Source organism: Lathamus discolor, chromosome 14 (assembly GCF_037157495.1).
Source record: "Lathamus discolor isolate bLatDis1 chromosome 14, bLatDis1.hap1, whole genome shotgun sequence".
Lineage (NCBI taxonomy): Eukaryota > Metazoa > Chordata > Aves > Psittaciformes > Psittacidae > Lathamus > Lathamus discolor.
In genome coordinates this window covers 12,563,504-12,576,851 of record NC_088897.1, presented here as the reverse complement: position 1 = coordinate 12,576,851, position 13,348 = coordinate 12,563,504, and the positions used below count along the sequence as shown (strand labels likewise).

General features: G+C 47.1%; 1 long non-coding RNA gene across 2 annotated transcripts in view; it reads left to right on the top strand.

Moving 5' to 3' along the window:
* The window catches only part of LOC136021847 (uncharacterized), a 29,951-nt gene extending 16,973 nt beyond the window's left edge, over nt 1-12,978 (top strand). The window contains exon 3 of one of the 2 annotated variants that reach the window (XR_010615922.1): nt 10,915-12,978. This is a non-coding gene — a long non-coding RNA (uncharacterized LOC136021847). Of the gene's footprint in view, nt 1-65; nt 252-10,914 lie in introns of those variants that run through there. The other variant, XR_010615923.1, reaches the window with a different exon arrangement.
* The last annotated feature ends 370 nt before the right edge of the window (nt 12,979-13,348 follow it).

The window sequence follows — 13,348 nt, the reverse complement described above, 5'->3', positions numbered from 1 at the left end:
AAGCCCTGGGGAACAAAATCACAAAAAGCTCTGTGGATCTTAACATCTCCTTCCTGGTTTAACAGGCCTTGAACCATTGTACGCAGCTGAAGCAAAGATAACTCCCACCAGTACTGACACAGCTCATTTTCTGGTGCTGTCACTAAGACGCAGCATCTCACTGTGATGGATGTCATGTTGTCAAGAAACAGCAAAGATAATTTTCAGCTTGCATGTCTGTGTAAGCAGGAGATGCTGGTATTTGCATTTGTGTTTAGACCATATAAACCACATCAACAACAGCAGCAGGCTGCAGTGTGCTTAATGAGTTGAGCCTTATGTGGGAAGGTGGTGGGGGATGCCGAGATGGCTCCATCCTTTCTTTTCAGACCACTAGCTGGTGACTTGAGGTTGCTATTAGCATAAGCAGAATTATCTGAATTGGTTTCAGATACTAATGTTTGTAGTAGACTGCAGAATTTATGCAACCGGCTGGGTTTCCTTGCCTTGGCTCCCTTGGCTCTAGTTGCCTATTCCTCATCTTGCCCAAGGCAGGCAGGGTAGAGTCTCTGGGATGGGGCTGCACCTACAGAATCCGATAATTCAGAAGCTGTATGTAGTGAGCTGCATGGAATTGGACACCTCAGCAAAGGCCAGTGAGCTCCTTTCACTGGACTTTGATTCAGACTTAAAATCTAAGGAGCAGAGGTTGCTTCTATCTGCTGTCTCCCATTTGGCTACTGAGCTGTTATTTAGATCTGATCCTCACTTGTATGAACTAATCTTTATCACTCACTGAACTCATCAGAGCTTATGGGTGGTTTGAGGTCTGTATTAGCGTTTGAACAATTATGTCAAAGTATGGCATTTTCTTCTGACAGACTTTGTTTTTGCAGGGATATTTTGTTAGGTTTCTTTTGTCCCATGATGTTGGTTGTCCTGGGTTCAGCAGCAGCAGTCATTTTTCTCCTTCTTAGTAGCTAGTACAGTGCTGTGTTTTTTTTGGCCTGGGAACAGTGCTGATAACGCCGATGTTTTCAGTTGCTGCTCGAATGTTTGCCCTGGCCAAGGACTTTCTGAGCCTCATGCTCTGCCAGGGAGGAGGGGGAGCTGGGAGGAAGCAGAGACAGGACACCTGACCCAAACTGACCAAGGAGGTATCCATACCACAGCACGGCACGGCCAGGATGTAACGGGGAGTTACCCGGAAGGGCTGGGACTGCAGGGTTGGACGAGGTATTGGTCGGTGCTCAGCTGGGGAGAGTGGGGCGAGTTATCAGTCAGCTGGTGTTGAGGTGTTGTATTCTTTCCTCTTGTTATTTCCTTTAGCACTATTATTATTGGTGGTAGCAGTAGTGATTTGTGTTATACCTTAGTTACTAAACTGTTCTTATCTCAACCCTTGGGAGTTGCATTCTTTTCGGTTCTCCTCTCTGTCCCTCCAGGAGCTGGGGGAGGGCAAGAAGGGGGGGGAAGTGAGCAAACGAGGTTTGTGGTTGGGTTTAAACCACGACAAACTTGCCGAAGGGAATTAGTACTTCTTTCCACCGATAGCCACCTATGCTTTGCATCCTTGCATCCATTAAAATTATTAATTCCTTTTTTTTTTTTTCCTGGCATTTGAATCACCTATAAAACACTGCATATTGTTGCATGAATCTGAATGAATCCTGCAACTTCATCTTGTTTTCCAGAAAGTTCATTCAAAGACAGAAGATGTTAGTGCACATTTGAAGCAATAAATGCCTCCTTCAACTGTAGTGGGAATTAGAAACGTGAAGCAGAGCCATAAATCCTGCACTCTGAGAAGCCAGTTAGTGGGGGTATACCCATACCCATTTTGTTTCACAAATTGAAAATACTAACTACCTGGGAGAATAATAAGGCTTATACCTACTAATTTGAACATTATGTCCTTTTTATTATTGGAAGAAGGCTCTATGATGTGGGTATTATCATCACATAATGCCTAGTGTGTGCCATTAGGAGATGTAGATGGCCACTGTGGGATAATAACTCACACCTTGCTGGGACTTGAAGCTGAAGTCAGATATGCACATTTCTTGTGTGAGGTTTAGAAACTGATGCTCTGTCAAGGCCTGTGCTTCCTGAACGTGGCGTGAAAGGCAGGGGGCTCGGAGAGGCTGCCCTCCAGAGCAGCGCCAGACCTTGAGAAGATGCCTCATTCCTGTAGTCCTTGTGCTTGCTGAACGCAGGGTAGCTGGCATGGTGGTCTCTTTTCCTCTGTGCTGTGTTGCCCTCCAGGGCAAACACTACCTCTTACATAGGACCTGGCTTAAAGTCTCTTTGTATTGGCTCGCTTGAGAGGGTGATCTTGGCAAAATATAGCACATTGCAAGTTATGCCTTCTGAGCAGTGTCACCTAGTGCAATGTCTGTATTTTGGCAAGGTATTGGGGGGGGGACAGGACGGGGGCTGACTGCAACAGGAATGATTCTGTCCTTGCATGTTGCATTTTCAGACTGGAGCTCTGAAGTTCCTCAGAGCATATTCCTGAATGCAGCCAGCCCTCCCTGCTACCAGGCAGTGAGTTGTAGGCTCTGCAATCAACAGTAATACATTTAATTGCCTTTGCACTAGCAACAGGAGCATTGCTATGAAGGAGCTGGAAGGGACTTGGTCTTGCCCGGTTAGACATATGTGGTGCCCCAGACTATGATAAACAGCATGTTCAAAGCTGGGAGCCAGATAAATTGCTGGAGCGAAAGCGCTTGGTCTGAAATGAAGGGTTATGAAATAAGAATTGCTCTTAATATTCTCCCACTGCTATAATTAACCAGAGTGCAATGCTAACATCTGACCCTAAAGGTTATTTAAGCAGAGGATTTGCAGCGTGGCACTCGGTGCTTTGAGCACCAGAGCACACTTCCAGAGTACCTTTGCTCTCACACAGTGTCTCAGGTAGTGTGTTCAGGTGGTGTGAGGCTGCTTGTGGCAGACAGAGAGATGTAACATTTGGAAGAGAAGTGGTTTTGACTTGCTCAGTTTCTCCTGCTCTCACCTGCAGATCATTTCTGAGTGGTATCAGCTCTAACAATGTTGTGACTTTGGCCGGCAAACAAAGACACAGGTAGTGGGTCGTCTGTTTCCTGCAAGCTGACATTTTTCAAGATGTGAGGTTAGGAGAGAGTTTGTAAGTACCTTATTCATCTTGTATTGACTGAGCAATCAAAACTGGAACGACTTGTTTTCTCAATGTCAGCTAAAAATTAGGTTTTTGCTATGTATTTCCTCAGAAGTGGCAGGTAAACTCAGACACTGTCAGCCCAAAGATGTCTGCTCAGAATCATGTTCCAGCACTGAGATAGTGTGTATTGGACCATTATCAGGTCAGTCTTGAATTTACTTCTAGTAAACATGACTGACACTTAATGTCTACCTTAATACCAAAGGATTTTGCTTGCAGAAGTGATTCTAATAGTCCTTTTGCAATTTCCTATTCCAGAGACAATCAGTGCCATTGATTGTAATGTTAGATTCAGTTATTTCAGAAGATTCATTAGCATGTTGATTCTTAACTGTCACATAGTGTTCAACTTCCTCTTTCATCAAAGCTTGAGCTTGAGTTTTAGTAGTTGCTAGTGGCTGGGGAAGCTAACGGACAAATCACAGAAGTACCTGTTTCTCAGATGGGCAGCAAGGAGAGACCTTTTTGCCTTGAATTCATGGCAACAGCTGGAAGAGAACAAAGCAAAAAGCTTTTTCAGCAGGACCATGGTCACTGGAAAATGAGTTGCACCTGCTGGTTGTGCAAAGCCATTGGCTCAGCTGCAGTGATGTAAAACCAGAGCAACTTGGGAAGTGAGGACCAAACATAACCCTTGTGGCTGGATTCTAACGCCTTTATCGGGGTGGAATCTAATCTTGCTTGGTAGTAGACCACAATGATGCTGGGAAAGTGAAGTGCACTTCATTGCAACGCACCTTTAAGCTCCTTGGCCATGATGGTTACCACATGGAGGAACCTGTACAACCTTTTTGATGTTTCCATCTTGATTTTCTGATCGAGCTTGGTGTCACTTTGTAGATGAGTGGGCACATGGGCATCTGTGCATTGAGAGTCCCATGGAGCTTCCTGGAGAAAGCGAGGAAAGTTTCTCTTCCCATGCTTGATGTCATTCTTGCCGATCTCTGTGCTTGGACTCCGGCACCAGCGTGATGAGATGTCGGTGCTCTGTCCTTCTGTTTGATACAGTCTCTTTTTGAAGATTCAAAGAAGCCACCGCCTTTGAGTATTCTCTCTGCCACAGCAGGTAGAGGATAGGGCAGCCAAGCATCAAGGGCTGCTCCCCGGTTCTTGTGAGGATTGTTTGGGGTTAATTTTGAGGGTAGAGTCTTCTGTCACTTCAGGAAATACTGAAGAGCTTCATAATAATGCTCCGTGCTGGTATCAACAATGGCTCCCAACAAAACGTGGGTAAGCTCAAGCAGAGATGGGGCATCAGCGGTTACTTCCAGGCATGCTTTGACTTCTATCACTTTCTGACATAAATGAAGAGCATGAAGGAACACAGTTAAAATAGGTGATTTCTACCAGTTCTGTGAGTTTAACAGGAGCAATTTTTCTGTAGACATTTATTCCAGTTTGATTTCCCAGATAGTTTTGGTTTTGTATGGAGAAGCGGGGGATTTGGCTTCCCCCACTGGTTCTGGTCATTGTAGAAGTGCTGGTTTTTTTCTGAAGGAACTTCCCACCCTTGCCCACTGCCTGGTCTTGACTGGTTTGCAGGTCCTCCGTTTCTCTCAGGAGCAGGTCATTATGTGGTTTTGGATGGCGTATCTCCAGAAGGTAATGCAGACATAGTTGATGTTTTTGTAGGGCAGTACCTGGTGCTCTCTTTGAAGCAATTTTCCATTATGCTGCAGTTGAATGAGTTCTTGACAGGAAAACTGGGAACAGTGTGTCTTGGGACGTTACCGGAACAACGGTTGAAACACCATCCTGCTTGGCAGCCATTTACAATTGCAGCTCCTTGGTAAATCTTTCTGGCTAGAAAGATTAAATGTGTTAAACGCTGCAGCTGGCTGAATTTCTGCTGAGCCATGGATATACGATACAGAGCTGCAAATTAGGAGTCAGGCAACTTGCAATCTGCATTTTGTATATGGTCAAATATCTCATATTAGTATTGTGACCATGAATCAAAGGAAACAATTATGTAGCATCCATGTAGCTTAAGTGCTTCTACCAGAGGAGCATGTAATTCCACTGAAGGGTAAACTTCAACCTGAAAGGAAGAGAGGACCCAAGATGCAGTGTATTTAAACACTGGGCAGGAGGCAGCCATCTACAAAGATAAGACATCACTTGCAAGCACACACTTCATGAGTCAGTGTAATATCTACAGGGCTATCGCTATATTTAGTGCCACTTTGGAGCTCTGTTCCTTTCCATGAATCACTGTTTATGCCTTGAAACGCTAAAGAAGAGTGTGCTTGAACTAAGGGTACGTTGGGGCTTTTTTTTAACTTTGCCAGCAACGCCTCGTATTGTGAGTTTAAAAAACATTCTAAAATCTGTTTTCAGTCATGCAGTTGGTAGATGTTGGATCAATACGAGAGTATGTATCTATAAATGAATTTGAATCAGACTGTGTTTCATTCGTATCTAAAGCAGGCTTTGTGCAGATAATGGTGAACAAGGAAGTGTGTTGCTCTGTTGGCAGCATGGGCTGTTGGGAGGTGAGATGCAAGCACTATTCACTGTCTTCCCATTGCCACTGAGATGCCTGGACCCCAAGAAACAATGTCCTGGTCCTGCTGATACTGACACCAGAGCCCTTGCTGACTCGTGAGATGAAGCGTACACTGCTGCACCATCACGATGATGGAACTGCGGCTCAGGCTTAGAGCAGTTTCCCTGCTTTTATTCCATCTCCTGCTGTTCTTGCATTCCTTCCTCTGTCACGTAAATAGCTTCAGAAGAGGATGTGAACACCAGCTTTAACCAGATCAGACAGAAGCTTTTCAAGTGAAAAGCAGGCGTCTGAGCTTTGAGTTTTGCCCCAGACTGCACTGTCATGGATGGCATCTGTTATCTGAACCAAATTAATTGCAGAAATAGGCTGTTAGTCATCATTGTGGAGACAATTTATCTGTTATGAAGGAAGTGAAGTATGGTGAAGGGAGAAGATTAACTTCTCAGTTGGAATGAATAGGAAACTGTATGGTGGTGAGTCCATCAGGACACTGGGGCCAGGGTGGAGCGTAGAAAGTGATGATAACCAAGCTCAGCCACAGAGTGTAGAGAAACGGGTTTCTGGATTTCAGAATGGCTGAAAGAAGACAGAAACAAGGCATCTTGGGGGTGCCCTGGGGGGAAGGCACGTGTTGTCGGGTTGACACGGGGGTTCGGAACGCTCCGTCAGCTGGGCTCGGGGCTGCCAGCCTTCGGCGGGGCAAGGGGACGGGGCAGTGCCCGCTGCTCACCAGGGGGTAGCGCACCCTGACGAGGGGAGGTGCGGAGGGGCTTGGGCTTCCGGGGGTCCCATGAGGGGGGATCTGGGCTGGAAAGCGGGGTCCGGTCCCGAGGGAGCATTGGTCACATTTTGCATCTCTGCTGGTTGCGTCTCGGAGAATGGGCTCGTCACTCCTTGCTCAGTGCTCTGCTTCTCTCCCAAAAGCAAACCTCTGCTTGCTTATCTTGCAATAGATAATTATTCTAAAATATTCACATGGGAATATTCAGACAGGTTTATTTTTCACCAAAATAATAGCAACCAGTTACTGGTGGCCACTAAACCTTAGGAAAATTCTTGCATTCCCTTATATATCAGAAACAAAGTTTCCTGAGCTGTCTCCACTGAATCTCCTTGGTAAATGCCTTTCAGTACTGACAGTCAACAGCAGCATAACCTTGTCACTTGTTTACCCGTGTGGTTTTCTGTCTCCTGTCTCCATTAGCGCCCTGTGAAGAGACTGTTCCTACAGGCAGGGAGCTTGTTGTTAATGCCAGCTGAGCCAGTTACTGCCCCAGGAGCCATAATGAGCGTGGGCACTTCAAACCCAGGGACCTCATCCCCTGAGCTGCAGTGACTCAGAATGGAGAAATCCAGGTAGCACACTGGCCAATACCTGTCACCTTTTAAACGCAGCATTTAAACATGCACCCTTCTCCTGTGCCCCCTCACTGCATCTCGCATCCCACCAGGAGACTGGAGACAAAGGCAAACCTATATAGCTACTTGTGAAGGAAATGACCACCACCCTCTGAGGTGAACTGTAACTGCTGGATGCAGCAAACGTGGCATCAGGTTACTGCAAGAGAACTGCAAAGTTTATTTAAAACATTAGCACTGTCGTGGACCCAAGGCAGCATCCCCTTCCTGTGGGGTTCCTGTGGGAGCAGATGGACAGGTTGCTGCAGAGTGCAGAAAGCCTGAGAATGACTTGGCTGTAGTCAGGAGGCGTCAAAGCCTGAAGGCAAGTTTAAATAAACCTCCAAACATCAGCGACGGAGCTGGTAATGGTTGGCAGTGACCAAAGTGCAATCTAAGCTATGAAACTCTAACTTAGAAGGAGGTTTACCACCTTTATCAGTCCTGGAGCAGAGGTGTTTTGTGTGCGTGTTCCCACTGCTTGAACTGAGTTTGTTTGATGTTTGTATGTCGTAAAGTTCTACTTAGAAATGGCTTTTTTAGTTGCACATGCCTGATGTTGATCGCACTACACTAATGTGAGCCTGGAAAAGACAAAGATTGAGGAAAATGGGATTCTAATTTATTAGAGATGAGGGGGGGAACATAATTTGCTTTTCAGTAGAGAGAGAAATACGGATTTTCCTTTGCCCCTTGAGTAGTGGGACACCTCTTGCATTCTCTGTATTCTAAATAGAAAGCATGTAATTTCAGTAAGGCCATGTGTCATCCTTGTTCTTTCTGCTGTACCTTTCCAAAGCTTGCACACAACTGCTGGGGAAGATGTGCTAAAACCATTTTTAAATTATATCAGCTACTTTTAGGATGCCATCACGTAAATAAAACCGTGCCTCAGAACTTGGGTCAGGAGTGATATTACAAGTGGTAAATACTTGCAAGCCAGGTACCATTATACATGCTTTGTTTAACAAGTCTCCTTCCTTCCATCTTGCTAAATCTGCCTATTGCAGACTTGTCTTGCTAGGAAGCAGTGGCAATTTAAATAAAAAATGGCACAGATTAGGGTTGGTGCCTTGGAGCTCTCACATGCGCTCGGCAGAGCATCATTAAATATAAGAGAAATATAAAGCCAGAGGGGAATTAATGAGCCTCCCTGGGCCGGCAGGAAACACGTGGCTGCTTTTCAATGGGGATCTTCAGTTTTGATTTTGGTTCCCTCCTGACCTGCATTCTAAAAACCCAGGTGAAGTCTCAGGAGGCATCTGGAAGCTACAAACCCGTAATTGCTTGGCTGACTGCAAGTGGTGTAAATGAGGATTTGTTTTCTCCATCGAGCATCATGTCTCCGTACTTGTCATTTAGGAATAAAAAGTTATCTTGGGATACTTGCTATTTTCTAGTACCCTGGGGGAACAGGAAGGTGTATGACATGAGCTCTCCAAAAAATAAAATGCAAGGACTCTTGACATGGAAGACCAAAGGACTTTTGCCTTGCACTACATAAAAAGCGTCGCATCTTATTGTACATCCTTGAAAGCATCGTCCTGGTAATAGCTAAAGCTCCATAAATGTGTGTGTGTGTGTGTGTGTGTGTATATATATATACACACACATAAGACAGACATCATTGTACTAGGCTTGGGCTTCTCTACAGTGTGAACTTTCAAAACTTTTGAATAGAAATGGAATTGAAAAGCTTTGCTGAGAAAATGGGGTGTAATCTATGTACTGTGTAGCGGGGTGCAGATGCCTGGTGACGCTGAGTGGCTGCCATGCTGCCCTGGTCCTGGGGGTCTCAGCATCCAGCATCCTGGGGAGCTGCGGGTGGCAGGAATGCAGGCAGTGATGCTGGCAGAGCTGCCTGCAGTCTCTGCTCCAACAGCAGGGCCTGGCACAGCTCCACGGGCACTGCCAGTGCTGGCGGTGGCCAAGAGCTCAGCCTTATCCCCATCTCCTGTCTTCTCTCGGCTTTTAACTCATGAACACAAGGGCACTGTGGAAATGAGACGAAACCCTCAGTGTGGTGCTGGCTCATCCTTGGTGTGAGCTGCGGCCATAAGCCTGACCCTGCTGTGGGCAAGGAGCCCTGGGAGCAGTGACCCCAAAGCAGCCTCACAGTGATGTCTGCTCACCACTGACCCTATGCGAACACAGCTCCTGAATGTGTTCTGTCACCAGGGCTCGTGGCTAAGGGCTGGCAGCACCACCCAAGTACTGCTGGGAGCCAGGGGCTGCTCAGCAGGGATGGTGCGGAGCACAGACAGCCGTGCCCTGTGCCAGGCTGCCCTGCGCTCTGCTGCCTGCATGGCCCAGGTTTCGCTGCCCTTTGCTGTGTGCTCATGGGGAGGGAGGAGCAGCCTGGCTGAGGATCACTCCGGAGGGCTTTTCCAGGTCAGAAGGAAGCAGAAACGGAGAGCTGGAAGAGATCTCCCGGGTAGCAGAGGTTCAGTTATGCAGACTTGGCACATGGGCCCAGCACATCGTTCTGCTCTGCAGTGTGTATCAGACCGGCTAAAATGCTTGCACTGTTGTTAGTGAATCAAGTAAAGCAGATAAAGCACCTTATCAGATATCAAGTATGGGCAAACTCAAGTTTAACTAATCCATCTGTGGGTAGTGCGAGACAAGGAGGACTGTGCTGTGGCTGTATGAGGACAAACAGACTGGAGGTTGTCTTTGAGAGCTCCAGAGTCAGCATATGGCAACTAATCTGCCATGTGTGAAGATTTTCAGTCGCTGAGCTGAGGAAGCATCGGTGCGACAGTGAAACAGGTTGTACCCTCAGCTGCTGGGAGCTGAGCAGAGTTCACTGCGTGTCTGTGGCCGAGAACCTGGTCTGATGTAAGCACACCGTCTCCTGTGCCCTTGGCTAGGGAGCTGCTGGGCAGCACCGGCTCCCACTGCAGTTAGTGGGTGCTGAGGATCAGACTCAGGCTGTCATCCTGGCTGGGTCAGAGGCTTTGGGGAGCACACTTTGAGCACTGTAGTCCAAAACACTCTGCAGCAGAGAAACGATAGAGCATTGGTGGCTTGAAATGCTTGTCCAAGGAAACAGGATTTTTTTTGTCACTACACAGCCTACAAATGGGAAGAAGGATCAGGATTTCATGTACCCTTTACCACTGAAAAACTGCTTTGCTCCCATTATCATCAGTGTCACAATGGCCCCAGAGGAGCAGGATGGTGAGGCCTGGCTGCTCCGTGCTGGAGGAGCGGAGCTGTTGCCAGCTCTCGCAGCTCAGAGCTGCCCCCCCTGAGCTGTTAGGATGGGGTTACCAACACATCACCATTTTTCAGCCAGCCTTTCCACAGCCTCCAAGGGGTCTCAACCCCGTGCAATAAATGCTGCGCTTGTCTTGAGGGCCTGATAAAATGCACACTGAAGTTAAAAGGAAGGTGTTCATCAACCCCCCTGTGTGCTCTCATGTCCTTGGGGGATTTGTTCTGTTTTTCTTTTCCTACCACCTCTCCAGTGACCTTCTGCACCAATTTAACAGGCGCAGTTTGGACACTAGGGATGTGTGTGACATGACCACCATTCTGCCTTGTTTCACCTCATTTTGTTTTGGTTAAACAATACTAATAATAGTCACTTGCTAAGAATGTTTTTTCTCTGAGCTCTAGCTTCAGATTTCCTTCTGTTTCCCTTCACTTGATCGAGTCAGTGCAGAGCATTCAAGAAAAGCCCCTGATAAAAGAACCGTGCTCACCTGAGCAGTCTTTGGGACCAGGCTGGGTCAGACCCACACTAAATTTGTGCTGGCGCCCTCCTGAAAGTGCAGTTTCTTTCTTTTTTGTCCCTTGTACTTGTGTGCAGAGCGATGCCGAGGCTCAGCAGTGGTGGTCCTGCAGACTGGAGACCTGTGCCTGGAGGAATTTAGGCAGTTCCTCTGAATTCCCACGTGTGTCCTGCTGCTAACAGAAGTGACAGATGCGTGCACATAAAAGCAAGCATTATCACATTACCTCCGAGCGGGGTGAAAGCTGTTCCGAGTGACGGCTTCACCGATCTCTGTCTCACAGTAGGAGCAGTGCGACTTGGTGGGAGAGCTTTCGGATCATGCTTTGCCCTGGAAGGCACCTGACGGGAGACAGGCGGTGCAGGGCAACAGCGCAGTGACTGTCGCACGTCCAGGGCCCCCGAGAAACACCGTACCCCACCTGATAGAAACCTGCAGAGACGCTCTGGACCCCCCCATCTCTTTGGGTTTCTGCAGCCAGCAGAGGCGGGCAGGAACACCGGGGGTGCCCCAGCCCCTGCCTGCGGCACCCCTCAGGACTCGGGAGGGGTCCGACCCCGGGGCAGCTCCTTCAGCTTGCTCAGGGAGCAGGAGGCCCCTTCCCGCAGCTGCGGGGGGAGCAAGCCCGGCAGAGGTCTTCTTCCTGCTTAGGAGGTACGGAGCGTCGGTTTTACACCAGGCAAAGGGACGGCCCGAGCAAGCAGCCCTGCCTTGTTCGGCGTCAATGAGCGTTTTTCTCGCTGCCCTTTTCCAGAAGCCATCCGCTGAGCAAGGGCAGCTGCGCCATTTCCACCTTCTTCTCTATCTCTAATTTTTCCCCCTTTTTTCTCTGTGTAAAAAGACTGCGAGTGCTTCTGGCGTATTTATCAAATCTGTCTTCTACTAAGATTTGTCTGTCAGCTCGCCAGACAGCCCAGTTAGAGATACAGAAGCAATTTAAGGATGAATATTTCAGTCTAAGAATAGCACCAAGGAAAGAGCACGCCTGGTTTCTACCTTCCTGCGAAGTCCTGCTCACTGGGTTGCTCCTCTCCCATTGTGCTCCCAGCACGCAGGACAGAAGCCCAGGACCTATGTTGGAAGGTTTGGGCAGGTCACCTCAGAATGGATAGCTGAGGTAAGGTCCAGGAAGGTAGTTAGTTTGGAGCACCTCATTCACTGAGATACCTGCTGAGCCCTTTGGCAGTCTGGTCTTCTGGTTGATGATTAAAGCTATAGAGGCTTTTCTGATGTGACATTTTTCCTTTGGGAATTGTTATTTCTTTAACAGTGAAAATGCGAGTGCACTGATATCAAGAAAATGGTCAAAGGCAAATGAAGCACATGGTCAAAATATGCCTTTTCAAAAGTGAAGTGGTATGTCTTCATGTTTCATACCAAAGTTTGCTTGCAGTTTGTGCTGTAATGACAGAAAATTACTTTGCCTGAAAAAAAAAATGATTTCAGAGTTGCCCATTCTGACTTGGAATTAGCTGTAGTTTGAAACTGCACAAGATCTGAGAAATGGAAATTCTGCTCCCTGCACAGCTTCATTATTTTTACAGCTTTGGTTTTACTTCCAGGCATTTTAACTGTAATTGTTTCACCTGCTGAATCCTGTTGTACCATTCTATGAACTACTCATGTTCTTTTGTGTCAGACATGCGTCGCCTTAGGTTGGTTGAGCTCGTGAGTAAGTCACCCCAAACAGTTGACACTGGAAGGGAATCCCATCACTCACGTTTTTTGCTTATAATGCTGCTGACTTGATTAGAACTGTTTCTGATTTAAGCTGCTCGTAGCTCTCGATTGCACGAAGGAAGGAGGATCTGTTTCCCTTTCAATCATGGGTGCGAATGGCACGACTGCCTGGTAGTGTGGATGAGAGATGGCCGTGGAGCTGGGGTGCACCATGTACCTCTCGCAGCATTAACTCTGCCCTCCTCGATGCTACTTGGGATAGAGGAAGGGCCATAAGAAGTAATGAAGGAACATAAACGCATGGACTGTCTATTGTTAAAATATCCCAAAACATCCTGAATCTTCTTCTTTCATAAGTGTAACCTCTGCGTAATGTGTTCACTCAGTCCTTCCCAACACAGAGAGCAAATGTGTGCCGAGATGTTGATGATACGTTTGGAAGACTTGCGGAAGGGAATGATGTTTAGGTAAGACTTGGCTTCATGTTTTGCCAGCACTTGCTTCTCTTTCATTCATTTTAGTTCTGTATGTAATTCTCTGCCTGTAACAGTAACTGGACTGCATCATGCATAGAAGCATGAGTATGCTTAAACACAAGGCTGAAGTACAGCAGCAGGAAAGTGGGAACAAAATGGGATGTAGAGATCCAAGTTGTTTAGTTATTGAAGGGGAGCAGGCTACCAAATGTATTGAATGTTTTTCCAGAGCTTTCCAAATATTTGTGCTCAGGGAGCAGGTGCTTCCTTAATCAGAACAAAGATCTGATAAATATTAGTGGAAGGGTGTTTGGGAAATGGAGTGAAAGATGCCAGCAGATGACTGTTGCAGTTT